This window comes from Pongo pygmaeus, chromosome 19 (genome assembly GCF_028885625.2).
Source record: "Pongo pygmaeus isolate AG05252 chromosome 19, NHGRI_mPonPyg2-v2.0_pri, whole genome shotgun sequence".
NCBI classification, from domain to species: Eukaryota; Metazoa; Chordata; class Mammalia; order Primates; family Hominidae; genus Pongo; species Pongo pygmaeus.
In genome coordinates, this window is record NC_072392.2 from 86,337,893 (window position 1) to 86,343,892 (window position 6,000).

The window sequence follows — 6,000 nt, forward strand, 5'->3', positions numbered from 1 at the left end:
TATCACCATAGGGGGCTCTGAAGACTGAGCAGGGACTGCCTGCTGGACTGGAGAGGATTCTACCTCTTTAGGTGGCTCTAAAAGCCGAGTTGGGGCCTGCTATAGGACTGGAGATGGTTTGACCTTCTCAGGTGGCTCTGATGGCTGAGCTGGTATCTCCCGCTGCGGTGGAGGACTGACCTCTTCAGTGGACTTCAGAGGATGACCTGAGGCTTCCTGCTGGGTTGCAGATGGTTCAGCCTCCTTAGGGGGCTCTGGTGGCTCAGCTGGGAACTCTTGCTGGACTGGAGAAGGTTCTGCCTCCCTAGGGGGATCTGGTTTCTGAGCTGTGGTCTCTTGCTGGACTGGAGATTCAATCTTTTCAGGAGAATGCAGAGGTGGGGAAGGGAGATCAGGCTGGGCTAGAGAAAAGTCAGCCTGCTCAGTGGGAATAGGAGGGTTGTCCTGCTGGGCTGGAGAAGATTCAACCTCCCCAGAAGACTCAGAGGGCTGAGCTGGCTGCTCCTGCTCACTGGGGGAAAGTTCAGGCTCTATAGGAGGACCTGGAGGCTCAGTTGGGGCCTCATCTTGGATTGCAGAAGGTTCCATCTCTTCTAGAGGCTGAGCTGGGCTCTCTTGCTGGGTCTGAGAAGACTCAACCTCCCTAGAAGACTCAGAAGGCTGAGCTGGCTGCTCCTGCTCACTGGGGGAAAGTTCAATCTCCATAGGAGGAATGGGAGGCACAGTTGGGGCCTCCTGTTGGGTTGCAGAAGGTTCCACCTCCTCTGGAGGCTGAATTGGGGTCTCCTGCTGGGCTTGGGAAGATTCTGTCTCATTGGTAGGCTCTGAAGTTATGGTAACCTCCACATCTGCAGGTTTAACTGTAATGCTGGCCAAGTTATAATGAGCTTGATCCTCACCTGGAGGTTGAACTGTCACCTCATGATTCGGTGGAGTTTGAGCTAGACTCTCCATAGAGGACTCTGGAGGCAGCCCTAGAAGCTCATCGGAGTTCACCGGAGTTCTGGAGGCAGGCTGCTGGGATACAATATATCCATACTTGAATATTCATCCTGCAAAGCTTGTTTCTGACACCGAGGTTTGGATAATTGGTTAGCAAGGCTCCGGTGCTGAGCTAGATCTTTCTTCAGCTTCTTGGGCAAAACAATAAATTTGGTTGGTTTTTGAAACCTTACTGTCTAGTGGAACAAGTATTTCATCTGCCTGATGATCTGCAGCCCGATCTAGATCTGCAGCTTGAACCTTACTTTTGAGGCGAGGAAGCTGAACTAGGGTCTAGTTCTGATCCCAGTCCAGCATCGGAACCACCTCTGGGTGCCTTTTTTTCGGAGTCAGCTTGTTATTTAGATCCTGGTGTGCAGCCGAGAACTGTTCTGGCCCCGGGGGCAGCTTTCCAGCTGAATCCGTGTCCAGGAACAGAACCAAATTTTCCGTCGATTCCTGGGGCAGGGCTGACATCTGGGAGGAAGCAGAGGACGCCAGGTAATCAAAGCCCTCCAGGTCGGCAGGGGGAGTAGACGCATGGGGAGATTCCCATGGGAGATGGGAGGAGCGGGAAGACTAGGGTTCAGTCGGCCCCAGGGGGTTAGAAGTCAGCTGGAGCGGGTCTTTGACCCACTCAAGAGGCTGAGCCTCCTGGACTAGTAGCCACAATAGTTGCCATGTGAGGGGGGGCCGTGGGCCCCAGAGACACAGCTGGGACATGACACGCGCTGGCGCCGCGCGGTGAGCGGGAGCCATTCTAATAGCCTAGAGAGGCTCGCACCCGCGATAAGCGTGCGCCCCGCCCAGTCTTTATGACATCTTTATGCCACCTTTATTAGGCTTGGGTCCAGATCTGCTCCAAGTCACCATGGCAATCTTATGTCACAATCCCGCCCAAGCTCCCCTTTCCCCCCTCCCCTCCCCTTAGTGAGGTAGGATTTGGGCCGCAGACCCCGGTGGTCCCAAGACTCCAGCGGCCTGTTGTGGTGGAGTGGGGTGGGGGCGTGGCAGAGCTTCCCAAGGAAGTCAGGGACCCTGCCTCAGGATATTCAGAAGCTCTAGTCCAGTTCTGGCAGCCTGAACTCTTCCTCCTCCAAGGTGAAATCCAAGAATATGCTCCTTTCCAAGGACAGCAACTGACCTGCAAAATGGGCACCAGTTAGGGTGGCAGGGAGGACGCACATTACAGTCATTTATTCCAAAATTTGTCATTTTCTCCAAACTTTCGGTATCTTTTGTTGCATGTTTGATAATTCATCACCCTATTAGGTAGGGGCTGCCAGAGAGTAAGCCAGGACTCCAAATTTTCTGTAGGAGGGGTGTTGGGGGTGGGCAGTTCAGTCTGGGAGAGTGAAGAATCCTTTGCACTAGCCTGGGAGGAGGCTGAACTGTCATCCTGCCTTGACTTAACACGGCCGTTACCCTAGAAGTTACAGCGCCACCCTTCAGAGATCTACCCTGTGTGTACACATGGAGAAGAGGCTTAGGTTGTTAAAGTCAGCATGTTAAATAATTTCCTGAAATGCGACTATAACTAGAACCCAGCTGACTTCCCCCACAGCCATTGTTACCTATTGTATTACTGTCTGGCACAATTACCAGCATGTAAACTCCAAGAAGTTTCTTCATCTTATTCCAGTGCCTAGCATAGGTATAGGGTGCACAGTGATGGTTTTAAAATTGAAAGGGGGCCGGGTGCAGTGGCTCACACCCATAATCCCAGAACTTTGGGAGGCTGAGGTGGGCAGATCACTGAGGTCAGAAGTTCGAGACCAGCCTGACCAATGTGGTGAAACTCTGTCTCTACTAAAAATACAGAATTAGCCGGGCGTGGTGGCACATGCCTGTAATCCCAGCTACTTGGGAGGCTGAAGCAGGAGAATTGCTTGAACCTGGGAGTCGGAGGTTGCAGTGAGCCAAGATCGCAACATTGCACTCCAGCCTGGGCAACAAGAGTGAAACTCTGCCTCAATAAAATAAAATAAAATAAAATTGAAGGGATTGCAAGATTTGCCTCATTTAGGGATAGATCTATTGTTATAATCAGATTTCTGAAATCAGTGCTGACTTCCTCTCACATTTCACAGGAAGCTAGACTTCTTAAAGCTTGAAGTTTTCTTGGTGGATTTTATTTAAATTGAATTAAAATAATTATTTTACAGGGAAAAACTTCAAAACATTTTGCAACTTTGGTGTAAAAGTTAAATAAAACACTCTAGCCCAAATGAAGTTCTCACTGAAATGAAACTTTTGCTCCTTTAAAAAAAAAAAAAATCCATATATAGTAAATAATGACTGTTTTGGGATTAATTTAGAAACTTAATCCCTATTTAAGAGCTTTCATATACAGTCATGAGTTGCTTGCCATCATAGCGTATACTTACACAAACTTAGGTGGTATAGCCTACAGCATACCTAGGCTATTTTTAGTAGAGACAGGGTTTCACCATGTTGGCCAGGCTAGTCTTGAACTCCTGACCTCGTGATCCACCCGTCTTGGCCTCCCAAAGTGCTGGGATTACAGGCGTGAGCCACGGCGCCTGGCCTGTTTGTTTGTTTTTTGAGATGGAGTTTCACTCTTGTTGGCCGGGTTCGAGTGCAATGGCATGATCTTGGCTCACTGCAACCCGCCTCCCAGTTCAAGTGATTCTCTTGCCTCAGCCTCCCGAGTAGCTGGGATTACAGGCATGTGCCACCATTTCTCCATGTTGGTCAGGCTGGTCTTGAACTCCTGACCTCAGGTGATCCGCCTGCCTCGGCCTCCCAAAGCACTGGCATTACAGGTGTAAGCCACCACGCCTGGCTCTGTTACCCTTGAGTTTTTATCTCCACATACTTGAATTAAGCCATGTAGTTCTTCTTCCCATCTGACGTCTACAATCTCTTCACTGGGTCTGTACTCCACAGCTATTTTACCACTTTCTGAAATAAAGTTAGCAAGGAGCAATTCAGAATCTTTTTCATTCTAAAACTTCCTGCATATAATGGTAGCATCCCACAATGAGACATTCTTTTGGTTTCTAAAAGCAGAAAATAAGAGCATTTTCCTGGAAGTTTCCTCATCTCCTCATCACATACCCCCCTTTCCCTTTCCCTTTCCCTTTCCCTTCCTCCTTCCCTTCCCCTCCTTTCCCCTCCCTTTCCCTCCCCTCCCTCCCTTTCTTCTTTTTCAGGATCTCACTCTCACCCAGGCTAGAGTACAGTGGCACTGTCATAGCTCACTGCAGCCTGGAATTCCTGGGCTCAAGTGATCTTCCTGCCTCAGCCTCCAGAGTAGCAGGGACTACACCACTGTGCCCGGCTAATTCTCTTTTTTAGAGACATAGTCCCGCTTTGTTGCTCAGGCTGGTCTCGAACTCCTGACTTGAAGTGATCCTTCTGTCTTGGCCTCCCAAAGTGCTGAGATTTGAGGTGTGAGTCACCATGTCCAGTCTCACACCTCAGTTTTTAACATATGTATGAAATATCAACTGTGTTTGGTTCAAAGGACTTTATGATCTTACAGATAGGAACTAAGGAATAATAACATAAGAAATAAAAAATTTGGAAACAAAAATGTTCAATCACAATATGATTAAATAGTAAGGCATTGGGTGGGGGGTCGAAGTTCAAATCCAAAATAGAGACCACTGGGCTAGTAGACACTTCACATTGGAAGCACAGCTAGGTGTCTACTCCCTGAGAACCAAAATTCCACCAGATACAATGAACAAAGCTTCAGAGAGAGAGAGAACATTTGAACATCTTTTTCGCAGAAAATATCCCACGTATTCTATAGACAATACAACTTCCTTCAAGGCAAATTAGAAATATAAGGCTTTTGGTCTAAGAAGTTTTGAGTGTGTGCAAGGGATACCTTTGCATACTAGGGAGAGGTAAACAACCCACACATTTAGCTTGGTTATTAAAGGTTGTTACTCAGACTTGAGAGCTGATGACCAAGAAAGTTAAGACTTTCACTAGAAGGGCTGCCCAGGTTGGAAAGCCGAGAGCAATCAGGGCCACCTCTTACAAGCAAATAAAGGTCTGTGGTAACTTAATTAGGATCTCTCAGTCTCTAAGCCTTCAGGGCTGTGAAGCAGAAGAGCAACTCTGTTCAGAGACTCTTTGCTAAACATCAGGCTTCCTCTGGGCACAGCCTATAACATTTGCACCACTGTAGAACTGAACAAGGAATACAAGCAATGCCATTCAATAGCATGACCACTTCCAAGGCTCACAGCAAAGCAGCTGATTATTGCATAAGAATCCTATTTGGACAGTATGTCAGTGCCAGAAATGAAAGCTGGAACTGAATTATTGATTCGGGAAACATAATCTAGTAAACTCTTCAGCAGAGAGTTTATTCAGAGAGAAAACAACAATAATAGCATATTTTGTCTGCTTACCTTGTAAGTATAGTTCTGAGTTTTTACATTTGTCATCTCATTTTCTCAAACAATATCCCCCATAAGATTGATTGGATTACTAACCCCAGTTTTCAGATAAAGAGATTGCAGCTTAGAGATATTAAATATCTTCAAATCTCTCCGGCTATAAGACTTAAAATTGCATTAAAAAATCTAAGAGACAGAGTTAGGACTCAAATCCATGTGTCCAAAGCTTATAATTACTATTCTGTATGATAGGCATGCATTAAAGAAGACCTGCCTCAAACATTTTCTGTGTGAACTGAGGCAAGTCCTTTTTCATCTATAAACTAGGGACAATAGTTGCTGTCATTTTTCTACAAATGTCACAAATAACAAATTTGAGCCTGTTGCTGTGAAAGAATTTAGCAAATGAAAGCATACTGTGGAGTGTTTTAGATATCGATATTTTTATCCAATTAACTTTTCAAAATGAGTTTATTTGCTCATTGAAACTGAAGTTAAAATTAAGAAAGTTTTACCTAGAACCACAATCAACAGTTTCTGGAAGGCATCTGACAAAACCTTCTGAATAGCAAGCTTCTGGGCTGTCTTCCCTTTCATAAGGAACAACAACGGTCTTAAATCCAATCAGAACAAATGGATT

The 6,000-nt window shown here is 46.4% G+C and overlaps 1 pseudogene; it reads right to left on the reverse strand.

Annotated features, from left to right (window-relative positions):
• LOC129017619 (leucine-rich repeat-containing protein 37A3-like) overlaps positions 1-1,780 on the reverse strand; it is a 29,908-nt pseudogene extending 28,128 nt beyond the window's left edge.
• Positions 1,781-6,000: the final 4,220 nt, after the last annotated feature.